Source organism: Lethenteron reissneri, chromosome 27 (genome assembly GCF_015708825.2).
Source record: "Lethenteron reissneri isolate LAM-NWPU_2019-01 chromosome 27, ASM1570882v1, whole genome shotgun sequence".
Taxonomy (NCBI): domain Eukaryota; kingdom Metazoa; phylum Chordata; class Hyperoartia; order Petromyzontiformes; family Petromyzontidae; genus Lethenteron; species Lethenteron reissneri.
Window position 1 is genome coordinate 18881028 of NC_083805.1, and position 27108 is coordinate 18908135.

The following is a 27108-nucleotide window of genomic DNA, read 5'->3' on the forward strand; positions in this document are numbered from 1 at the left end:
GTGAGTAATCGCTCGAGATCTGAGCTCCTGTTAACCCCCTGGCGATGCTGGAAACACGCTGTTACCAGAAGTGATGATTGCCCCGGTTGTCGAGTCAAAAAACGTATCGGCAGCCGAAGGATGGAACACTCATGGAAAGGATGTTCACGGTGGATATGAGTGCCGGTGTTAGATCGGACTGTTAGAAGCTAGCTTTTTTTTAGGAGGAAAATCTATGAATAACCAATGATGATAATGATGATGGTGGTGGTAAGGACGATGATCTACAACGTATCTCACACTTGTTATGCCATCACCGTGGATTTGTCCCACGCGCGAGCGCCTGACGTCTTAAGCGGGGAATTCACAAATGAAATGAAGTTGCATATGACAACCAATGTCATTCCACTTGCCATCGGGATATATATTCACACAGTCCTCATCGCCACCCCAACTATTGGGTTCACCCGGAGCAAAGTTTCTATACCACCCGAGCCTGGATCCATCCGAGAACACGAAATTATTTTCAAGCTGAATGTCATTCAGGCCAATGAAAGCGCGGTCGCCTCTAACGACCTGCTGGATTCTAGCATTCTGAATGGCGTTCTTGGGCATGGCCAGGACACCGCCGTGATTTGCGCACTGCTGCCTGGCACTGTGATAGTTGGATCGATTGGTGAACAGCCGGTAGATCTTGTCTGAGCGTCACCATGAAGAGTGGCCAGGAGAAACCAGGATTCCGTCATCGCCGTCGTGTAGGAGGGGTGGGGAGGAGGGCAGAGAGAGACGTCAGCGGTGTAGAAGACATGCAACTGGAAATCACTTGTAACACTCTGTTCGTACGTCTGTCTGTAACATTCAACGTATATGCTATGGAGAAAGGGCCATTGTCTGCATTAACTAACGACTGTCCTTGTAATGCCACACGGTGCTCTTCGCAAACGGTTCAAGTTTAATTTTTTAATTTTTTTGGTAATGAGGGGTCACAGATTTTCGCAAAAGAAGATTAAAAAATTGTATGGCAATTTGATACCAATAAAAAATAAATTGTACCGAATTGATCAAATGATTCCCCACAGCAACTTGAATGCAAAACTAAGCAGAGTCGAAAGCAACGTCGCCAAAAACCCTTCCTGCGTAGCGAATCGATGACGTCAATGCCTGTGACGTGATGCCGTCAATAGTCGTGTCACCATCAATTGCCGGCATCTTGTTCTGCGGCTTTCATCGTTAACCATCGTCGGTAATTGTTTAAACACATCTGAAAATCGTTGCCTGACCCAAGGGTATGTTAGATTTGTATTAATTGATCATAACGCCACGAATTCAACCGTGTATTTTTGTTGTTGGCCAGTGTCAGTAACTTGGCAGTTATCGTTTCCAATGTTATATGTCCTCTTGAATCGTGGTGGTAAAGTATGGCCTACCAAGCACCATAGCCAATATGGGGTGTAACAGAAGTTTTCACCCAGCAGTGGAAGGCAAAGTTCCGTAAAAATTTGTATTTACATATATAGGCTTCTACGATCACTATTATGATTCATAATTAGTTTGGATTGGATTGTCGTGTCAATTGCGACATTATAGGGTCAATCGTGACAATGTCAATTGTGACATTACAGCTGCGCGATCTAACCTCCCACGCTACATGTTGGTTAATTATGAATCAAAATCGCTGTAAACAATAGTTTATATTTCTCCACACCGGGGGAGAGGGGGGGCAGGGAAGACTTTACAGGAGTGCGCATTTACCCGTCCATCGACTGCGTTACCTCTCACTCACTTTTTGGCAGGTGCTGCCTGGTTCCCTTGAGTGAGTCGATCTGCGACTGGAGTGAGGCGAACTGTGCATTGAAGTTGCAGTTGCACGGGGCTCCTGGTAAAGAAACGCATGTCGCTTCAGTAATTTCCTTTTTATTTTTTAAAGGTGCATTTACATGCACATATTTCAATGCGCCGCCGTGTATGGAAAGCAGGAAATGAAGAGAACCTGCAGGGTAAACAGCCAGAACTAGGCCAGTTTGAAGAGGTTGGTTTTCAAGACAGACTTCAAAATACATCTAACGATACTGATTATGTTCGGAGCAATAGCAAATCGTTCCAAAGCCTGGGAGCTGCACATTGGCAAACGCCCCATCACTCCAGGAAGAGTGCCTTGATCTCAAAGTCCTTAGAAGAAGTTCGATCCGAAGGTCTCAGGGACTTCGTTTGAGAATCAACGTGGATGAGTTCCTGCAGATAGTGTGGGGCTAGCCCGTAAAAAGCGGTGTAGGTCATCAGCAAGATCATATAGTCGAATTGGTACTTGACTTGTCGCCAATATAAAGACAAGAGAGCATGTGTGTGATGTGCTTGCGAAACGGTGTTGCGTGTAAGCACTCTGGCAGCTGCGTTATAACATTCTTACCCGCCCCAACTGGACATGTGTGAAAAATAGCTTTATAGCTCATCGGATTCCGAACAGTAACTCATTAAAGTAATGGCATCGGATTACGCGTCGCACTCCACTTGATGATCACGCTATCAGCGTCACAGCACCGAGATAGAAACGATCCACTTATTATCTTTCAAAAGGCCTGTAGAAGCATGCATCGCAGAGCTATTTCTCAGTTCCCTTAAAGCAAAACTTTCCCTAATGGCCCTGCAACAAAGAATACTGTTCATTGCATGCATAACTTTCATTTTATTATTATTATCTGAATTAAGAACCAATCTATTGTGATGGGTTTTTCGTGGTATGCAATCATTTGGAGTGGAAGATGGCAGCCTTCACACGGTCCACTCAGTTGAGTGAGAAATCACGACGAATGCCATTGACATGGCGACTGAACCTCGATCATCGATCTCTCCAGTCTCTAGAGCAACAACACAAGCCAAGCCAACGGCCCTCTTCAGGGCCAAACAGCATGCCACGTAGGCCCTGGGACATCTCCTGGGCGAAGTACGAGTATCTAGCTAACATAATGAACACCCACGTAACATTTATGTACTGACGCTCCAAGAAAACCACGTCTTGAATACCCCCTACATGCCATTTGCTACCAAATCCATGGATACAACCTCACGACGAGCCATTACCACCCGAAATATGGCCTGGCCACATCCGTGAAGAACACCATCACAGCGTGCTATGCCTTCCCAACAACTGAAAAATATGCCACCCACACAACCAGCATCAAGATAGAGTAACTGCACATCACCAACGTGTACAAAGCCCTGACCCAATTACTTAAAATGGCTAAAGTCAGCGCTCCCAAGTGCACCAATTCCAGCCCTATACATTGGCGACTTTAACAGCCCCTAAAACAATGTGGGACCATGCAGTAAATCGCGCCGACGGTGGAGACCTCACCGACTGGATGTCTGCCGAAGATCTGCACATGATTTTCGATCCCAAGCAGCAAACAACTTTCCACTCTGCTTGCTGGCAATGCGATTTAAATCCTGTCTCCCCAAAAGTCAAAATAGGCCCATCATCAACCACATGGGCATCGAAATCTCCATAATTCTGTCAAAACGATTACCAAGGTGGAACCTGGTCAAAACTAACCGGCACTACTGTGAGGATGGTGTATAAAAGAGTAGTGAGTCGAATTCCAACGACACCAGAATGGTATCACCTTTTTGTTGACCTCCTTACTGCAGCTGCATCTGGAATGAATCCACTCCCTGCTGGACAAAAGAGACGCAGGACCAACTCCAACAGTACATCAAATCGAGCAGTCCACAGGTTGGAAGGGCCTGCTAGAGACTTCACACACAGCTAGCATGCCTGGGCCCTACTGTGACATCTGGGAGCTGCTAAAAGAATACCAGACCGGAAGAGTCCTGCCCAAATATATAGCCTCCAAACTAGTGGCAAACAGAACAGGACCGCTCAAGAAAACATCAAGCAAGAGATCCATCGTAAATTACATCAGACATTGCCCTCAATTTCTTCACAAGACCCTACCACCATCACCACAGAGGAAGTGAGGGAAGGTCTGCCTGAAATTACGAAAGGTAAGGCTGCTGGAAGAGATGGTATTCCCCCAGAATGCCTTCATCACTTAGGCCCTGGAGCACACCAAAGGCTGGAAAACATGAATACCAAAAGCATTCAAACTGGATGCATGCCAAAAACATGTTGTAAGGCAATGGTGATTGCAATACCCAAAACGGGAAAGCCAATTGATGACCCGGGAATCTATAGGCCATTATCGTGTCTGTTGCATGACCTTTAAACTCTTGGAACGTATCATCCTGTGGCGAATCAGTCTCCTCGTTGAGCCGGTCATCACTGAAGAACAAGCGAGATTCCGGCCTGAACATAGCTACTGTGACAAAGTCTTGGTCTTTGTGATGCACATCGAGGCCCAATTCCAAAAGAAATCAAAGACCGGCACAGCCTTTGTGAACTTGCCATCAGCCTACGGCACAATCTGAATTAAGGATTTGATGTTGAAGCTCGCAAGGACCATTTATTGCCATGAAACAATATGCCTGATATGGACAATGCTGATAAATAGGCAACTGCGTGCTTATTTGGGTGACAAAGCCAGCTCACGCTGGTTCCTCAACAATAGATTGCCACAAGGTTCAGTACTCACACCAACTCTCTTCAGTGTCTACACTAGTGTAGTAGGTTCCAGGAAACTTGGACGACGTAGTTGGAGGCACACTTATTTATTAAGCACAAAGTACATAACAGGCCGAGATGTACAACACTCGAAGAGGTATCGGCCCCTTCACCCGTCTAACAGGGAGATCTACAATCTATGTCACAGCTAGCCTACTCCTAGGTCCTCCACTGCAGGGCTAGGGGAGGCTAGCTAACCCATCTCTGGTTAAGCTGGGATTACGGCACCCTGAGTCCCCAGACCGGCTCTTACAAGAGCATCGGCTCTGGGCTCTTGGGGCCAAGCCACTGGCTTGCCCTGGTCGGTCCTGAGAAGGACAGCGATCCAGGGGAGTCCCAGGGCCTATCTAGCAGGTCTTCTTGCTTCGCTGGTTAAGGCTGAACACTGAACCCCGAGCCCTCCGGCTCACCGCCTTACATAGCAACTCCCCCACTGAGGGGTGGGGCCGTGGGGGATCCCAGCGCCGTGTTAGCCCCCCAGGCTAAACGGTGCAGACGTGGATGTAAGCACCTCTCGGCGTACGGGCATAACCACGCCCAGTGTGTTTGTTTTCCCTCCGTAACACCTCTACACTAGTGACATGTTACCAAGCAGATGACGCAAATTTTAAAATACGGATGGCTTTGCCCTGGCAACTCAAACAGCCACTTTTAACGATATCGAATCTTATTCTGAACTAAGACATAATCACCTCTCATCAAGATGGATTTCATCTTGATAATAAGATCGCCAAACACAGTCTGACAGTGACCTTCTGTGGCAACACTGTGCGACACTACCCCACTCTAACCTCTCCCGGAGTGAAGCTGGACCACACACTAACAATCCATGACCACCTGCAAAACGGTAGTCGCCAAGACCATAAAAGGGTCAAATTGGCTAAGAAACTGGCAAGCATAAGCTAGGGAGCGTCAGCACCATTACTACGGACATCAATTATGGCCTTTGTGCACTCCGTAGCTGAATACTCGGCAGCAGTATGGAGCAGAAGCAGTCACACTCGACTTGTTGATGTAGTTTATCACTGGAACCCTCAAGATGACCCCAACACCCTGGCTGCCCGTACTATGACACATCTCTCCCCCACCCATCCGCCGCAACGCTGCAACCCGCCGATAAATCGTGCGAATCTAGGAAAACAGTCACCTTTCCATTCTTAAGGATCTCAATAACGTCCCACGTCATTGCTTGAAGTTAAGCAAGCACCTTTGAACCCATGCACTTAACTTTCAACAATGCTAGTTCAACCCCGATGAAGCTTGGAGAGATTAATGGAGTTCAAAATAACTCACAAACAACGCAGAAGATCCCTGGGTTTGGTTTTCCACGGGGCTCATGACCCAGCCTAAGCTATGTATGCAAAAACCATTGCAGATGCGGACACCTGATGCACAAATGAAAAATTTAACATTCTCCAGTGTGCGACTGTGGGTATCCAGAACAGACCAATACAACATACAATGTCCGATCCACATATATGATGGAGACATCACAGGGAAGCAATCCGCTGCTCCTGATGCAGTTGTCCGACTTGACAACCTGAATGTTGAATTGTAGTTGTTGCTCCGCATACACATCAGCAGCCATACCAAAGCAGAAGATTCGAAATTGGGCTAAAACCAATTGATTCACTACATTCGAGCACCCAGTTTACGTAGCTAACTGGATTTGAACGCATATCCCTAGTGATGCCAGCTCAGCACTCTGACGTCTGAGCCACGTGCTCACATTGTAGGTTTTAATTTAATCAGCTGTAGGTGGGATGTGGATGCCTGATTTAATTAAACCCTCGACAAGGATTGAAAACTACCACCTTTACATTTTGTAAATCAGTCACATCTGTCACAAGGACGCGCATCAAAATAAGCACCTGCATGAGAACTGGGACCGGAAGTCGGCATCAAGGACAGCTGGATGAACTCACCTACCCACACACTCACTCACTCACCTACTCACCTACTGACTCACCTACTCACCCACCCACTCACCTACTCACCTACTCACTTACTGGCTCACCTACTCATCCACCTACTCAGCTACTCGCCCACCCACTCACCTACTCACCCACCCACTCAACTACTCACGTTCCCACTCACTCACCTACTCACCGACCCACTCACTCACTCACTGACTCACGTTACCACTCACTCACCTACTCACCCACTCTCCTACTTAGCAGTCCATCTGCCTGGAAATCACCTACACACTCACTCACCTACTCAACCCGCCCACTCACCTACTCAGTGGTCTATCGGCCTGTAACTCACTGCCACTGCACGATGTTCGAAACTCTTCACAGATATTGAACATGCCAGACAGAGCTTGCGATGTATGAAGACTGCACACTCGGTATAACCTGGGTTATAAGAATTGGCGCGTTTATAAATGCACGTAATTGCTTAAATGTACGTTAAATAAAATACATGAGAATCATGGCTGAGCGAATGAAGCCTTTTCAGCTCAGTGGATTAAGAACGGCTGGGATTATGCATGTACAGTGGGTAATAATTGACGGGGAACTTCTTGTGAGGCAACACGATATTTATTTGGTTCTATTATACAAGGTCCCTAACACAAAGGGGTAGCGGCCCCTTTACCCGATACCTGGAGAGGTATGGCCTCCGGACTGCACGGACCCTAGCACTGGGAATCCCGGTAACCTTCCGTCCTCTGACTGGGGTCCTAGGAGAGGCTATGCTGACCCGACCGTACCAGGTCTTCGGGTCCTGACCATTTGCCTCACTGAGCTCCGGCCCTTAGAAGGACGGCAGAGCTTGGGGTCCAGGGTCCTAACTTCAGCCCAGGTCTTCAGTCTTCGTCTTGGAGATGACTGAGCCAGACCCTTGAGAGGTCCGGCTTATATACTGGTTCGTGGCTTGCTCCACCCTAGCCACACCTCCCTTCCAGAACTTTCTGGAAGGTGCATTATCCCCCGGTCCCCCTTTCGGGGTCCAGGGAATGTGTCCCAGGATCCGCTTCCCATGGATTGTCGTTGGCCCTTTGGGCAATGGTCATTAACACTGGCGTGATAGCGCTTCCGCCCCCTATTGACGAGAAGGAGGAGCTACCAGCCAACAGAGTGGTGAGTGCCGAGTAACCCCCTACACATGTATATGTATTTTAATTTTGCTATCAATACAGGAGCGCTGGAAGCTTCGGTTTGGTACAGTGCCACGTGTAGTCTCAGCACTGCCCCTAGACCCAACACTGCCCATATACTCAACACTACCCAGAGACTCAACATTGCCCCCTCCTTACCTCGTGCTGTTCCTCTCTCTAGCGTTACCTCTTCTACACTGCCCATTCTCTCCCCCATCCTCGCCACCTCCACTCCTTCCCGTCCCTCCCCTACCCAAATCCTGCACGCCCACCATCATATTTCATCCCTTGCACGCTCCTACCATCTAAAGTCATTCTGTTCTGTTTCACTGTTTGTAAGCTATGTGAGTGAAGGCACTCCATATGTAAATACAGACAACTCGGTGGGATTGTCCTACCAGGTGGTCCAGGCGGGCCTTGCACCCCAGGTATCCCAGGAATTCCTTGGTCTCCTTTCTCTCCAGCCACACCTAGACGGACAAAGACAAAGATCCCCCATGTAGCCTTAACAAACTGTTGGGGCAAGTGCTGTTAGCGAGTAGCAGAAACCATGATGGCTGGCACGGCACACAAGGGGGTGGTTTGCCAGTACCATGCCTGGCCGCCTTTGTCTCCCCATTGGCGATGTTTACTACACACCGCAGCAGGTACTCGTTTTAGGCTGAACCAACCTAGGGGAGACCCAAGACCGATTCAGATGTTCGTCACTGGTGTTGGCTATGAGCGAGAATGGAACTCGGTTTGCCAGGTTCGTAACACAAGGCGCTAACCACTGCACTACCGCTCCCCATGGACACATTTTGGGGAGACGTCGTGTTTATTTTATTGTCCTTCCCCCGCCCCTCCGATTAGCCCGGTCGGCGACGTACCGTGCAAAAGAAGTTCAAAATACATACACTATACACTACACTACGATACGCTCCACTGTCCACTACATTATACAGTACACTATTATATACTACCCTAATATACACTACACTAAACACTACACTATATACTGCATTATACCCTACTATATACTGAACTACTATGCACTATATTCTTTAGGTCTTTTGGTAAAGTCACGTACCGAAAGACCCAAAGAATCACGTAGATAGGTTCATAGAAAATGAAATAATTATTTGAACCTATCTATTTTGATTTGCAGTCACAAAAGCTTTAAGTCAATATTTACTATATATTACATTACTATACACTACATTACTTTATAATACACTATGCACTGCATTACTGTACACTACACGACTGTACACTGCACTACTATGCACTACACTACCATACATTACTACATTACTATACACTATACACTACACGAGTTCATCATCCGTACGCACGTATTAAGGATCTCAGACACTCCTTTGTGCCTCTGCCTTTTGCCTCCCGTTGCCACGGTGGCTCGGAGATGTTAACCACCTCCTCTGGTGTACAGGAGGTCGTGGATTCGATCCCGACCCGGACACCTGCTCTATATTTGGAGTTTGCGGGTTCTGCCCATGGGCGCGTGGATTTTTCTGTGGGTCCTCCGGTGTTTCGCTCGACATTCAGAATTACAATCACGCGTTTAGAGCACTCATTTGCTATACATGTCCACGTTGAGCAATCATTTTTGATAGCCAGGTCGTTTCTGAAAAAGAGCTGTATAGTTCAGTGAGCTTTACCTGCTTAAACTAAAATATAGTTTAGTTTAACCTGTAATGGTTGGCACCACGATGTACTTGTCGGAGCAGAGTTTCTTGTTGGCCTTTTCCAGCGGGCCCACGGAGGAGAGGGCTCCGGTGGCAGCCACGAAGCCGAAGAGGATGGCGGCGGCGAGTCGGACGAGGATTGCCATCGTCATCTCTCCAGAGTCAAATCTGTGACTGCCGAGAAGAACAAAAACCCATCATCACCCGACAAGTTTCCCCTCTCCCTACGCACTGCGCGGGCCATGGGGATTATCTCTCCGTAAATATGTCTATGTGTGTAAGGTGAACATCTTTCGCACCGTACGTACCCAATTGCGCTAATCGGAGGCGCTCTTTCGTGTTCCACAACGGCCGCTTCTCCAGTGATGACAATCCGATGGCGCGTGCTACATTTTTTATAGTCAAAATATTTGAATCAATTTGAATAATTTTCCATGGCGGGGCGGGGGGAGGGGTTAAATTTGTAATGATTTTCATAAAGGCGGCCGATTCATGCAAATTCAGTCACACCTCGAGATTTTATTTATCTCGCGCGATGAGGGCAAAAAGAGACAAACAGAAAAAGAAAAAAAACGCATTTTATATGATTGCTGTTGAAAAAGAAAGCAAAATTAAACCCCGCACCTTGAGATGTGGCGCTGTGTGTGTGTGGTCGTTGCACGGGGCGATGGCTCAGCGGTTAGGGCCCTGGGCTGCGCTAGGAACGCGGCAGAGACCCAAGTTCGAGTCCCGCTGACAGTTCCACATGCAGAATCAACATCACGCCTTTATAGTGTTTGGCCTTTATAGTGTTTGGCCGCTATAAATGTCCACATCGTGATGGTAGATATAATTTGTTAAAGTTAGGTCAAATCGAAGTTTCTCGTCATGGATTTGCATGTTGGCAGCTCTTTTTACTTATTTTGCATGAAGGCAATGAGCGCCCGCATTCTTGTGAGGTTAACGACGGAGGAAGGGAACACCGTTGAGGGATGCAAAGCAGATGTTGAGGTCCTTCTTTCGTGCCCCTGCTCACGGTTGAAATCAAGCTGTCATGTAGAACGAGGGATACAAATCAATCGAGAACTTGGGCGAGTCAAGTCAAGTTAAACATTTTCTTTTGCTTAAAAAACACGCGGTGTTGCGTCTTTCCGGCACAATTGTACGACTACTCAGAGCACCATCATTACATTTATGCTGCAGCCACCTACAACAACACCGTAGACCTCCAGGAGTACACGGAGACCGTCACTTCCTACATGAGGAAGTGCATGGAGGATGTCACGGTCACCAGAACCATCTCCATTCGGGCCAACCAGAAGCCATGGCTGACAGGGGAAGTCCACAGGCTCCTGAGGGCTCGGAACGCCGCCTTCAAAGCTGGCGAGGAGATGGGCCTGAAGACAGCCAGGGCCAACCTGTCGCGAGGCATCAGATTGGCCAAGAGGCAGTACTCCAGGAGGATCGCCGACCGCTTCAATGACAGCAGAGACACCAGGAACCTGTGGCGAGGGATGCAGACCATCACGGACTATAAACCCTCTTCGCAGACCTGTGACAGCTCCACCTCTCTGCTGAACCAGCTGAAGGACTTCTTCGCTCGCTTTGAGGCAGACAACAGCACCCCAGCACAGAAGACTCCACCACCTCCCGGTGATCAGGTGCTGACGCTATCCCCAGATAGCGTGAGGAGATCCCTCAAAAGGACGAACCCAAGGAAAGCCCAGGGCCCTGACAACATTCCGGGTCGTGTCCTGAGAGACTGTGCGGAGGAGCTCACAGATGTCTTCACCGACATCTTTAACACCTCGCTGAGACAGGCTGTTGTACACACGTGCCTCAAAGCTACCATCATCATCCCGGTCCCGAAGAAGTCATCTCCCTCCTGCCACAATGACTACCGCCCGGTCGCACTCACTCCCATCCTTATGAAGTGCTTCGAGCGGCTAGTCCTACAACACATCAAGTCTGTCCTTCCCCCCGCCCTGGACCCTTTCCAGTTTGCGTATCGGTCTAACCGCTCAACCGATGACGCCATCTCCGCTACCCTCCACTCAGCTCTCACCCATCTGGAGACTAAAGACTCCTACGTCAGAATGCTGTTCATCGACTTTAGCTCAGCATTCAACACAATCATTCCCCAGCAGCTCATCCACAAACTAGACCACCTGGGGCTCAACACCTCCCTGTGCAACTGGCTATTGGACTTCCTGATAGGGAGACCACAGGCAGTTCGAGTTGGCAGCAACACCTCCAGCACCATCACACTGAACACAGGGGTCCCCCAAGGATGTGTGCTGAGTCCCCTCCTCTTCACTTTGCTGACCCACGACTGCACACCATCATTCAGCTCCAACCTCTTCATTAAGTTTGCGGATGACACAACTGTGGTGGATGCCATCAAAAACGGTGATGAGACAAACTACAGGAGTGAGGTGAGCAGGCTGGCCACGTGGTGCAAGGACAACAATCTCCACCTGAATGTTGAGAAGACGAAGGAGATTGTCCGTGGACTTCAGGAGAGTGCACACCCAGCATACTCCGCTAACCATCAACGGTGCTGCAGTGGAGAGGGTGAGATGCACCAAGTTCCTGGGTGTGCACATCTCTGAAGACCTGTCGTGGAGTCACAACACTGCATCACTGGCCAAAAAAGCCCAACAGCGCCTGTATTTTCTCCGCAAACTGAGAAGAGCAGGAGCCCTGCCCCCATCATGCACACCTTCTACAGAGGCACCGTTGAGAGCATCTTGACGAGCTGCATCACCGTGTGGTACGGCACCTGCACCGTGTCCTGCCGCAAGAATCTGCAGCGCATAGTGAGAGCAGCTGAGAGGATCATTGGTGTCTCTCTCCCGCCTCTTCTGGACATTTATAACACCCGCATCACCAGCAAAGCAATCAAGATTGCAGGTGATCCCACCCATCTCACAGCCTCTTCAGCCTGCTGCCGTCAGGGAGGAGACTGCGGAGTCTTCCAGCCAGGACCAGCAGGCTCAAAGACAGTTTCTTTCACCAGGCTGTCAGGAGACTCAACTCCCTCCCTGCTCTACCATCACTCCCCCCCTCTGCCCACCCACCCCCCTTTGCCCCCTGACCCCATCCCCCACACACACACATTCACTCGTACATCCTGATCTCTGGACTGCACATTGCACTACATCGCACTACCACACTGGTTTAAATATCTTATTTCTTTAAATACTTTTATTTAAATAATATTTTACATTTTAAAAATTCTTGACTGTTGTTTATTTTAAGTTTATTACATTTTTGATTATTTATCTTGTGTTGATCGCCGATTGTTTATTGTTTATTTATGTCTGTTAATTGTGATTAATGTTTTAATTGCTTGGTTGCACCGTGAGACCAAGAGAGAGGACTGTAATTTCATCTGTGTTGTATGTCATGCATGTAACACACTTGACAATAAAGTGACTTTAAGACTTTAAGACTTTAAGATAATCATAGACCTGTCTATACAATGAGAAAACAATACATACTGCACTTTATTTAAAAAGGTAAGATATGTCGCGTTGACTGTTTTTCCCGTCAATATTATGTCAATATGTCAATATGATGAAGTTTTTGGCTGCTGCTATAAATTTCCATTTGATAAGCAAACTTTCTTGAGCTATCATTTGTGACAGCAAGGTCACTTCTGATAAAGCGCTGCAGAGCTCAGCGGGCCTTACCTGGTCAAATAAGAAAATGTTCACAGTTTTACGTCGCTTACATCAGGATGTCTATATGTAGCTAATAAAAACCCACTGAATGTCTAGATGTGGCTCATATAATTGATTACATTTTATTTTGCGTCATTCATGCCAATTGCATCTCACAACGAAATACAATAATCATAATAATTACATGGCAAATATAATTATATTACATAATTATTACGTTTATAATTAGTAGAAATAATTGCGTATATAATATGTAAAAGTGTATAAATATGTGGAAATATGTTAGTGCAAAGCGCGTTAAGTTAACTATTTAACATAACATTACAGAGTTTCAAGAAAAAACTAAAACTATTCTTCTTCCACACGTTTGTCCACTCATGTGGGATCCGCTGTCGTTGCCAACCTTCTCCAAGCAGCCCTGTCCGGCGCCATCTCTCTTTCTGCTCCTCGGGCCACCATGGCCGATCGCACCACATCGCCCCACCTCGTCTTCTGCCTTCCTCCTTATTTATTTCCTTCCACTTACATCACTTGCACCTTCTGGTCCACATACTTTCCTGTAGTCTCTCCACATGACCGAACCACAACAGCCTTTTATATATTATCTTCTCTGTAATTTCTACCACATTGAGTCTTCCTCTCACTTCTTCATTTCTCACCCTGTCCTTCCTTGTTAAATCAGCAACATCCTCATCTCTGTGACTGCCATAGCTTGGTCCTCCCTCTTTCTTGGGCCCCAGCACTCGGCCCCATGCAACAGCACCGGCCTCACCGCAGTATTGTACACTTTTACCTTCAACCAAACTGGGACCCTCTTATCACACACCACACCAGTCATCTCTCGCCATTTCAGCCATCCAGCCCTTGTTCTCATCTCTTCTTCTAGTGATCCATCAGCACACATCGTTTCAGCCAGGTAATTGAACTCGTTCATCTTATCAACTGTTCACTTCCAATTTACAATTCTCCTGCATGATTTCCACTGAAATTTGGCACCGTATAATCAGTCTTGTCCGACTAATCCTCAACCAACTCCCTTCAATATATTAAACCCATATCTGAAATCATCTTCCACTACCCCTCTGCTTTCATCGCATAGCACAATGTCGTCTGCAAACAGCATATACCAGTGGGGCTCCCTCTGAATATCTCTCGTTACTGTGCCCAGCACCAGAATGAACAGGAAGGGCTCAGGGCAGAACCTTGCTTCACTCCCGCTTTGATTTGAAAGCTCTAAGACACTGCACAACTGTTTCGCACGTGCATTTTTCCTCCTTCATATCCTGAATCAGTCGGACATATACATCAATAATACCTATTCTTATCATACACCACCAGATGAGCTCTCGAGGCACCCTGCTGTACGCTTTCTCTACATCAATAAACACCATATAAACTTCTCCATCATTACTTTCAGTCCAAAGATTGAAGCCACTATGGTCTGAATCCAAACTGACTCTTGCCAATATACACCATCTTTATGAGTCTCTTTTCTATGATAAGTTCCCAGAGTTTCATGGTGTGACTCATCAATGCTATTCCTCTGTAGTTCCCATACTCTTGTACATCATTTTTCTCTTAAAGATGGGAACCATAGTACTCTCTCTCTCTCTCCACGCATCCGGCATTTTCTTCTCCATCGAGATTTTCCCAAACAGCCCCATCAATGTTTGAACACCCGTTTCTCCCATTAAATTAAACACATAAATTAGAATCTCATATTGCCCCACTGCCTTTTGATGTTTCATGCTCCCCAGAGATTCCACTACCTCTTCTCTGGTTTTAGTATCTGCAACTACTCAAATCTTTGATCTCCCTCAACCATTTTGCGTCTTGGGATTTCCACATTCAGAAACGTCTTAAAGTACTCTTTCCATTTCTATCTAACCTTTATCTCATCCAAAATTGGTCGTCATTCACTGTTATTAATGAGATTGACATGGTCAAAGTGCTTGGTCTTACTCTCTATGGCTCTTGCCAAACAGTATAGCATCTTCTCGCCTTCTTTGCTGTCAAGCTTCTGGTAGAGTTGTGCAAATGCTGTTGTTTTGCAATTGCTACCACGCTCTTCTTGCTGTCAGGTATTCATCCAGATGGTCCTTCTTTCTCGTGTTCTGCCACTTATTTAACTTGGCCTTTTTCTCTAGCTGTTTTTTGCACTTCATTACTCTACCACCATCTTTTCGTCTGTTATGTCTGTCTTTATTTTCTCACTCCCACTGTACGACCTGCTGCTTTCAATATTCCACTCACCAGTTGTTCCCATATGTAATTCACGATCCCCCTACGCCTTACGATTTTAAAAATTTCCATAGCTTGTGTGTGGAAGTTTCTTTCTCATTATTTAGTCGCCACCACTTCACCCTGCTACAGTTCTTTTGCCTCACCTCCCTCTTCCTAACTCTTTTCACTATGCAATCTGCCACCAGTAGTCTATGTTGTCAAGTCACACACTCTCCAGGGATCACTTTGCAGTTCTTCACTCCTTGCAGGTGCTTCCTCCTCACCAAAATAAAATCTCTCTGGCTCGTAACCCCTTCACTCTGGTAATTCATCAAATGTCCCTCAAGCTTCTGGAAGTAGATTTTCACCACTGCAAGATAATTTGCCTGGGCCATTCGAAGAATGTCCTCTCCTTCCCCATTCCTACTACCATATCCCCATCCTCCATGGTTCCTTTCATATCCGTCCTTACCTCTTCCCACTCTTCCATTTAAGGCTGCGCCCATCACCACTGCTTCATCTACCAGTAAGCTCTGACATTCTGCTACCTTTCCACAAGTTTAATCAAATACATTTAAACTCGAGATTTTAAATGATGCAGGTCGAATCTGTTGGACACATTGCAACAACTGGTGGGGGTTTCAAGCGCCGCGGAGACGGAGTGGTGAAATCGGATCATACTCACATGAGAGCTGTATGTATGTTGAACTTATTTTGCACCGTATGTAGCCAGCTGTGTTAATCGGAGTTGGCAGGGGCTGTTAGAATCCTTCATCTGTGAGTGAACATATCAAGGATGACGATGATTATTATCATTTAAAGGATGTGCATTGATCTGTATGAGTATGAGTGTGTGTTGATTTTTCAGTAAAAACCTGGGTTATTGTATTTTTTGTTTGTTTTAGTATCACTCGTGTAGCGGTAAGGGCTTAATGTAAATGAACCACAAGTATAATTGTGAATTAAAGTAATAATGACCATGGATTGGGCCATAGGGTCACTTGAGTGCACAGAAGGTCACGCCCACCAGGAGAGTAATCAATTCAGGGAACAGGATACCTATTCAGATTCGGGTGGACCCTGTACAGGGGTTGAGCAGTGAGATGGTGTGAATTGGGGTTGATTGCTGTGCATCTGAACAGAATTACTAATGCACGAATGCTCCTCAGAAGAAGGAGGGCAGGAAGGAGTGGCGAGGGGAGGGAAGAGGAATGGGCTCTAGAAAAGGGGCAGTTAAGGGAGTTTAAGGGCAGTTAAAGGATTGAAAGGCAGTTAATGGAGTTGAAGGGCAGTTCATGGAGTTGAAGGGCAGTTAATGGAGTTGAAGGGCAGTTATAAAAGGGATAGAAAGGCAGCAAAGAGTGAGTAAAGTCTGGAGAGGAAGAAGGAGCAGCTGGGTTGTGAGAGCTCAACACGAACTCTCCCTCTCTCTGTTTGATCTCATTATGATCGCTTTGTCACGGACTCCCAATATTCTCGTGCTATGAACTCAATAGGCACTGGAAATCGCTTGGGGATTCTGGCCACCCACTCAAATTGTTGAAAGGCATCTTATTTTATTTCACATTTATAGAGCACGCCTTGGCTCAAGGACCTCTATAAGAACGTTTAAAAGCGGTAACAAAAATCGAGTAGTTTCGATGGCAAGGGCAGTGCAACGGCTGATGGTCGAGTGACTGTAACAGAGGGCACGTTGGCGTCACGAACGCGCTCGGGTCGGGAAGAGGAAGCAATGGGCGATGGAGAAGAGGGGAGTCTTTAAGAGAGGAGTGGAAGGATGCTAAGGAGGGGACTGCTTAATGTGCAAGGGCAGCTTTGCGTCTATGGGCACTGCTGTGTCTATGGACAGTGTTGAGTCTATGGTGCAGTGTTGAGTCTATTGCAGTGTTGCGTCTATGGGCAATGTTGAGTCTACGAGCAGTGGTGAGTCTACGGGCAGTGTTGAGTCTACGGGCAGTGTTGAGTCTATGGTGCAGTGGTGAGTCTACGGGCAGTGTTGAGTCTACGGTGCAGTGGCGACTCTACGAGCAGTGGTGAGTCTACGGGCAGTGTTGAGTCTATGGTGCAGTGTTGAGTCTACGGGCAGTGGTGTTGAGTCTACGGGAAGTGTTGAGCCTATGGGCAGTGTTGAGTCTCAAGGTGTTAGCTACGGCAGGAGCACAGTCGATGCGTAAGGCATTGTATAGTTCGTCACTAAACCATAAAACTACAAATTCCAATAAACTGCATTAGTTGGAGAGGCACACTCGTGTAGAGATAACACACAAACAAGGAAAAAGATACCCCGTATAGCCTTAACAGGTTGTTCGGACAAATACTGTTAGCGACCCGCAGCAGCAGCGCTGTGCAGGCAGGGCACACGAGTGGATGAGTGGCCAGCACCACGCCCGCGCGGCCGCCTTTGTCTGCCCGGTACCGATGTCTACGACACACCACCCCACCAGGAACTTGTTTGAGGCTGAGTCGACCTAGGAGAGGAGGCCCCAGGACCGGTTCAGATAATCGCTAGCACTGGTGTTGGTGGTGGCCATAAACAGCAATACATATCCCCCTGTAGCCTTAACAGATTGTTGGGGCAAGTGCTGATTAGGACCACCTATGAAGGCCGAAACAGCACGCGAGGGAGTGTGTGGCCAGCACCACGCCCAACCGCGTTTGCCTCCCTAGTGGCGATGTTTACACACTGCACTAGGTACTCATTGAGGCAGAGTCGACCCACATTGACCAGAATGCAAAAGTATGTCAACTGGCCATCAAGACTCAACATGACGTGATGAGGCGCTTATCCAGCAGTAGATTCACAAAAGGGGTGTAGGTGGACAACAGATACTCAGTAATGTCTTTTCATCCTGAAACAAACACGTCTACGTACTGTATGTTATAACGCCAGTTGGTGATATGATCTCTCTACTTTGCAATTATTCGTGAAAGCATCTTCCACAGAAGGATTTGCACATGAACAAAAACAACTTTTATTTACTAGGTAAGGCCCACTGAGCAATATAGCTCTTTTCAGAAGCGACCTGGCTATCACAAATGATATCTCAATGAAGTAGCTTATCATCAAGTGGAAATTTATAACAGCAGCCACATACTCTAAACGCGTGATGTTAACTCTAAATGTGGAGGATTAAACCAGAGAACCCGGTGAAAATCCACGCGACCACCACGGAGAAGAGAGAGAGACGCAGACTCCAAATATATAGCAAGCATTGTCAGGGCCCGGGGTCTCACCCACGCTCTCCTGCATACCAGGTGAGGGATATAACATCTCATAGGCACCGCGGCGCGCTCCTTATCGGCACATTTATAGAAATACTATATGAAGACAACACGTTTAAAAAGGAACCACGTAACACAGTGGTACCACGCTGTCAGATTGAGAACGGTGATGATACAATTCGGGGCTGGAGCGACACTGCCCCCACCTTCACCGGTATTCCTGATGGGGAAATTACTCCCTCCCACTTCACGAGATATTCTCTCTGAAAGAGAAATGTATTTGTTTAGAAACACACGTTAAGCGATGTCGTTGCTCGAGTGATGTTTAAGGTTCACGGTGCAGAATCAGAATCTGTATTTAGACTGGAGGAGGAATCCGATGAGCTCTGAAGCTCTTTAATGTCAAAGGTTTTTTTTGGGTTAGATCACGTAAGTATAAATGCGTCATGAACCCACCAACACCCGACGCAGCTAATTAGTAAGGTTTGTCACGTAAACAAAACATTCCAATTCATTATGAGTTCAGCCCACCGGTGTGTTGGAGAGTAAACCCACAACAACATTTACAATTTGAGTTCCGTGTTAAACCAGCTATGAAGCTCTTTTTTTTATCACAGACGAGCGGGAAGTACCCAGCGTTGCCCCGGTCAAAAAAATATTTCAAACCTACTCTTAATCTAACAGCAGTGCATACTGACTGTGGTGGTACCTGCTATGATTACAGCAGTGCACACCGACTGTGGTGGTACCTGATATTACTACAGTAGTACATGCTGACTCTATAGCAGTATTTATGGACTCTATAGCACAAAGTACTCACCTTACAGAGTGGAGAGCCTCCGGCCTCGCCTAGATTGTCCAGCTGGCCGGGGTGGCACCTTGGCAGGCAGGGGCTGGGCTGCTACCCCTGACCCCCCCCCCCCAGCCACGATCTCCCCGGCCGCTCTGCAGTAATATCTACGGCCTATAGTGGTAGCATCTACCGACTGTATAATAGTAACTGCAGGCATCGGGGTGGGGGGGTCATCACACAGTGAATAATTTACCTGAGCATTTAGTGTATTTTTATAGGCGCGTGAGTTGGTATGGTCGTGCACGCGTCATAAATAAATACATAAAAAGAAAGCGCGCAGAAATCACACTACATCTCTAATTAAACTAATTTTAAGTTGACGGATATGAAAAGGGAATAGTGCTTGCTGACGGCGGGGCTTACAGCTTGGAACCTGGCTAACATCACGGTTGGAGAGCCAAATCCTTTGCAAGTGCGCGAACACACGCAAACACACACACCCACAGACAAATTGTGACTTTTATTTTATCACAGATGTCCACGCAGTCAGCGAGTTTACAACAACAAATGAATAATACGTACATTAATTATATGTCCGATTAATCAAGATTTGGCAAGGCAGCAAAAAAAATAACAAAGCAGTCCCAGACCACACCAAGATAACACCACGCAGCATTAGTAGCACCTCAACTATCGATACACGTGTAATGATGAAAGTTGCAAATCACATTTGCAAATGTGACTGCTGTGTCGAGCACGAATCTTCTGCTTCAGGAATTTTTTAAAGAAAGATTTACGATGTTCAAGGAGGAAACGAGATTGTTCCAACAACAAATGCGTTGTCACCTATTCCAATTAGGTGATCCCCTATTCCAATCAGGTGATCCCCTATTCCAATCAGATGATCCCCTATTCCAATCAGGTGATCCCCTATTTCAATCAGGTGATCCCCTATTCCAATTAGTTGATCCCCTATTCCAATCCTTGTTCTAGGGATCACCATACTCTGCAGAGGATGAGCGTGGCCCTCATTTTTGTTTGACCAGGTAAGGTACACTGAGCTATGTAGCTCATTTAAGAAGCGACCTGGATATCACAATTGATAGTTCTACGAAGTTGCTTATCATCATCACGTGAAAATGTAGAGCAGCCAAATACTCTATACGCGTGATGTTGATTCTACATGTGGAGGGAAAAACAGGAGGACCCGGAAAAAATCCACGTGACCACGGGGAGAGTAAATTTATCTGGGTCTTCCGGTGTTGCCCTCCACGTTTAGAATCAACACGCGTCTGGATTAGTTGGCTGTTACTATACCTTCCCACTTGTGGTAATGATAATATTAGCCAATTCGATGAGCCAAGTCGTTCCGTGCAAGAGCTCATAGCTCAAGTGGACTTTACCTGGCAAATAAAAAGAGTTTAGTTCTCTAAACGCGTGATATTGATTCTAAATGTGGAGGCCCACAGAGCTACGTAGCTCTTTTCAGAAGCGACCTGGCTGTTACCTGGCTATAATAATAAGTTTATTATAAGTGCCTTATTATATGGACATTTTCTGCAGCCAAATACCCTCAACGCATGTTGATTCTAAATGTTGAGGGGGAAAAAACAAGTGGACCCGGAGGAAAATCGACGTGAGCACAGGGAGAATATGCAAACTCAGAATATACAACAGGCGTCAGGGTCGAGATGGAAATCACAACCTCCTGTATACCAGGCGAGAGAGTTCACATCTCCTCGCCACCGTGACGCCCCTAATGCGACCGTCAAAATTGTAATGCTCTTAACTCGTGCCGCCTACTGGAACATCTGTGAAAAATAACTCGTAACTCATCGGATTCCTCCAGTATGAATACATATATTTTGATTTTGATCTGTTCACCGGAACAGCAGTTGCTGACAGCGCGGGAGTTGGGAGTGGCTCCGATTCTGAAGCACAGCGCCGCCGAGCAACATCTGGTGAGTTCAATACGAGGTCGTGGTTAACTCGAATTCATCACCACCACTATCGTCATCATCATCACCATTACCATAAAAAAACATCACCACCATTATCATCATCATCACCACCAACATCATCACCAACAACATCAACATCACCATCATCACCATCATTATCACCAGTAAACTATTACAATCTCAAGAAAACTCATTTAAGTGATATAAAATAGAGCAATCCTCAACTAAGAATCGTAATAGCATTAAACAACCGTTGCATTTTTCGTTAAATTAATCAAACATTTAACGACAAACACGTTCCTTCGGAGTGGGCAGGTAGGAACTTGGTTGGACAGCACATTCGTGCATGACAGACAGACAAATAATCCCTGGTGGGCAGTGTGGAACCTGTTGTTCGTACCTGTATGTATAAAAGATAACTTGACTTTAGGTAGCCAGGCAGACAGCCCCCTTAACTATCCCCCCCCCCCTCCCTTAGGCCCCTCCCCCCTCAGGTCCCTCTCCTGACTCCCCCCTTCCTTAGGCCCCTCCCCTGACCCTCCTCCCTTAGGCACCTCCCCTCTCCGTACCCAGCAGTAGGTCTCCACCAATCAAAGAGCTGTTTACCTGACTCCCCCCTTCCTTAGGCCCCTCCCCTGACCCTCCTCCCTTAGGCACCTCCCCTCTCCGTACCCGGCAGTAGGTCTCCACCAATCAAAGAGCTGTTTGTAAGGTCTCCACCAATCAAAGAGCTGTGTGTATTATATATTTATTTATGCACGACAGACAGACAGACAGCTAAATAATCCCTGGTGGGCAGTGTGGAACATTGTTCCTCCCTGTAAATTGTGATATCTAACTAACACTTTCTCTCATTAACCCTACTTGACTATTGTAACTCACAATAACTCGTTTAACCTGTTTTGAATGCCATATTCACACGAGCAGTGCTCTCAGGCCAGTCCACAGTGCGTGCACAATTTCCCGTCACATCAACGTTGGTGGAGCACCTTAATTCTAGCTCCGAGAATGACAAATATCACCCTGACTGCCTTGCAAAAAAACTTGTTTTTTCTGCAGGAGAATAGATGGGGACGTACTGCCCTCTACTGCTTGAGTTGTGGCATAACCAACACGGTGGAGCGTAGCGTAGTATATCGACAATGTTAGATAATTGCAACTCACTACGCTTCATAATCATAATCATCACTACCATCATCACCATCATAATTATCATCACCAACATCATCACCACCACCATCACCACCATCATTACTACCGTCATCACCACCACCACCATCATCATCGTCATCACCTTCATTATCACCACAACCACCATCATCATTATCACCACCACCACCATCATCATCACCACCACCATCATCATCACCACCGCCATCATCACCCCCATTGTCACCGCCACCATCATTATTACCACCAACATCATTACCATCATTACCATAATCATCATCACTACCATCATCATGACCACCACCATCATAATCATCATCACCACCACCGCAATCGTCATCATCATCATAATCACCACCATCATCACCACCAAAATGATTATCACCACCACCACCACCGAAATCGCCATCATCATCACCACCATCATCACCACCATAATTATTGTCACCACCACCATCGCTATCATCATCATCACCACCATCATCACCACCATAATTATTATCATCACCACCAACAACATCGTCATCATCACCACCATCATCATTACCATTATCATCACCATCATTATCACCATTAGTACCATCATCACCATCATCATAATTACGACCACCCACACCATCACCATCATGATCGTCACCAACACCATCATCACCACAACCACCATCATCATCACCACCATCATGATTATCACTACTACCAACATCATCATCACCACCATCATCATCACCACCATCACCACCATCGTCATCAGCTTTACCATTATCATCAACAGCATTATCACTAGTTAACTATTACCTGTGCAGTGACAACAGCCTGGGAACGAATTATCAAAAAATAGCTTGTTTGCCCGTCCTAAGACGGAAGCTGAAATATTAAAGATATACATTTACTTTTCTTGTAAAAAAATTCCGGAAATGTTGCACATAAATACATTTTTCTTAACTTATTAAATGAAATTAAGGACTTTGGAAGATTTCTCGGTATACGATATTTTGTGCGAATCTCTTATCACTGTTCAAAAGGTTTCCCTGCAGTTGACTCTACTTGATGAACACTTTGATCCGCTGAGGATTTTTAGATCTAGACAGAGCCACGTACAACTGTCCATGGGAAAATACGCGTTCATTGAGATAAATACAAAAAATTCAAAAGTCTGACCCTGGGACTTGTTGATCGTCATCACATACGCAGGAATTATCGGAATTTTGTCATCGTTTAAGTACGAAAGGAAGAGTAACATCACTTAGAGATAGGTCGATTCTCGGGATGAAGACGATTTCGCCTCGGTTGCATTCCGATACAATCTCTTAAGTTATTTTGTAAAGATTTGACCATCAAACGCGTTCCCTTGCAAAGACCGTTCTTCGGGTTCAGATTTCGCAGCAGCATGATGATAACGCCTGTCTTCAGTGCTAATGTGTGTGGCAGCATTTCTGAAGGCGTTTGATCGTGAAGAAATTCTGGAGGGTAATTCAATGCGTTCGCAGGATATTTCGACACGATCGAGTCAGAGCTGTAATAAATTCGGAGATCTCCGGACAGCTGTATGATGATGTTTCTGTTCATTTCGAGAGTGTCCATGTTGGTAGGTGCCAGAATCGCTCTTTTCGCAAGCTCTTCGGAAGGAATGTGTTGCAAGTTCTGACTGTAATTTGCGGTGACCAGATCATCAACCGTTATCATTTGAGGTCGAATTTCAATGGAACCTAAAGGCAATTCCAGATTATTTCCGGCAAAGTTCCTAATCCAACTTTCAGCAACCAATTACTATTCTGATTTTGACCATCACTCCGAAGGTTTGCCGTGAGAGTCAATTTGGTAAACTGCTGCCATAATACGCTGGATTTGATGCAGCACTCGATGACCTCAACACGGGTGCCGTTTGCTACAACCGGCAAAATCTGTCTGAAGTCGCCCACCGATTACGACGACTTTTCCACCAAACGGCCGTTGAATCTGCATGATGTCGCGCAACAGCTGATCGATGCATCGAAGGCCATGCTTTGTCAGCATTGTAATTTCATCAATGATGATGAGCGAAGCTTGTCGTAACGTTTCACCAACTGGCGAATTCAGTCTCATCAACGAAGAAGATGTGTCGAGGAGGGGAACTGGAAGCTTAAATCCGCTGTATACAGTTCGTCCGCCTTTTTGTAAAGTCACTGCGATTCCAGTGGTCGCAAAAGGAAGAGCGAATTTACCTTTTCCACAAACAAATGAGAGCAGCGTGGAGTACAGAAAAGTCTTTCCAGAGCCGCCAGGACCATCTATATATATAAAATCGCGAATCTGTCTGTCTATCTGTCTGTCTGTCTGTGTGTCTCCGGACCATACGCACTTTCATTGGACGCCGGTTGCCCCTGCCAACGGCTAGCGACGCCTTCGCCGCTTTCATTGGACCTGGCAACGGCTAGCGACGCCTTCGCTAAGGGCTGCACTTTCATTGGACGGCGGTTGCCCCTGCCAACGGCTAGCCACGCCTTCACCACTTTCATAGGCTCCGTAAATAATTAAATAATAGCCAGAGGTCGCTTTAAGGGAAGTCAGAGGTAGTTGTGTGATAACTACTCCTGAGGGCCATACTCTGCAACACGAAAGGTTACACTAAAGATTCCAATGGATTCTGTATCTGATAACATGGGGCCACGATGAGGATAACAATGTCTGGGTTCATCTCCTGGCTATAAATCTCACCAATAACAATGTCCAATTGCCATAAAAACCTAGAATGGGCCTCACCTAGTACCATCGCTCAGAAGCCTGGGTTCAAACCAAACATTTGCCTGCGAGTTAACCGAGTTCTCCAGTCGAGTGAGTTGATGGACTAAACCCGGTCACCAAGAGCAGAAATGGAAAAGCAGAATGGGAGAGTCCTGCTTGCGACTGTGTGGATCAGATGTTCGCTCTGTGGACTGTTCTTTAACAAGAAATCGAGCACTCTCTTGATGTGACACTGATAGCCCAATCTGGATGAACATTGGTTTCTAGATATGTGTATATGTGTACTGTATACGGGGGAGGTTTGTGAAGTGCTCTACTTGCCTGTTGGAGGCAGTCGCCCTCCAGCAACAACAGAAGACAGATGAGTGATGCAAACAACCTCTTAGTGCACCTGGCCTGGCACAGGCGCTGTGGTGATGTCAACACCACTTAGTGACGAATGAAGATATATACTAAGGTGGGGGTTGTGTGCGGTTCACCTAGGACTGATGGTTGTTACCCCAGAGAAAATAAACGCCGTAGCAGGCAGCACACCTCTCCTGCCCTGCTACTACATCTGTACAATCAGCGGCGTTACCCACACGCTGGTGGAGTGGTTCCGGATGATTGACTGATATGAAGATAGGGTGAGTTAGAATCTCTCTGTCATAAATTACTTCATCTAAATACAGGAAAACCATGCCCAACGCGGCTTTCCGGAACACGGCGGTGATGTTTTGTCTCTACACGCTTGCTGCTACTAAGATTCTCATCTCCACATCACAAAGCAGTGCCGTGAGAGTCCTGCATCCGTTGGAAGGTGCGAATAGATCGATTGTGAGAATGTATTTACCACGTGTGTTGTTGTGTGTATGTGTGTGTGCGTTCTTCTTGCGTGATAACGTAACACACTACTCAACACGCACGACGGCCCGTTGATGGACCCCTCTATGGGCAATTATTAACGTGCAAGTGACAGTGTAGGAAGAGGAATGGAGACCGGGGGTTTGTGTTGGGGTGAAATTTAAAGATACATAGTGTACACAAACAACAACAAGAAGAGCCGATGATGCAGCAGTGATGAATAGGAAACTGGTACTATTTGCACACATATGTAGTAATATGGACAACAACAAGAAAATGTTAAGTTTCTCGTTGGGAAAACTTTAAGGAACCGGAAAGAGAGAAAGACTCAGAGTAATGGCTTGACGACGACATAAGAGATTGGTGCCAGAAAGATGTGGCCACTAGTAGAGCATATTGGCACAACACAGAGGGAAGTGGAAAAAATTACGACATGTGCACCTTTTCCGGGCTATATGCCCATGGATCATGATGATGATGCACAATATATGGAGAGCCAATCAGCATCCTTTAGTCCAATGCGAAGGACAGAAATCGTGTCGAATTAGGTATGACAAAGAGGGAGGGGGTGATCATTTTGAACCAGGAAAGCAACCCTAATTTTCCCATGAGGTCTATTACTTTTTCGAACGCGGTTCTGCCCAACACTGCATTTCCCAGGAATGTTTGGCGAGGTCTACGTGTACTGAGCTAAGGGGTGTGGTGCCCTAGTGTAATATTAATTAACAACTATAATAGAGGTTTTTGGGTTAGATCACATAAATATATAAATGTGTTGTTAAAACCTGCCACCACCCGACACAGCCAACTAGTAAGGGTTGTCACGTAAACAGAACATGACAATTCGTCACTAGTACAGCACACCGGTGTGTTGGAAAGTCAAGCCACAACATTTACAATCTGAGTACGACGTTTCGCCAGTAATTACAACTAGCTTCATTAAGCAACAGCCAGATTTGTGGAGAAGTCTTACTGTTTCATTCCTCTAATAGAGGCGCCTCAGTGCATTTTGACCACAAGTATTGTGCTTAACTCAAGCTATAAATCATCTGATACTTACATTGTCTTTGTACTGGTCGCCTTTTGACGTTATTTTCTGGCCTAACGCTGGGTGGTGAGACAAGGCCA

At 46.4% G+C, this 27108-nt stretch overlaps 1 pseudogene; it reads right to left on the minus strand.

Annotated features, from left to right (window-relative positions):
• Positions 1-237: 237 nt before the first annotated feature.
• LOC133348238 (collectin-10-like) lies at positions 238-9626 on the minus strand (annotated as a pseudogene).
• Between the last annotated feature and the right edge of the window lie 17482 nt (positions 9627-27108).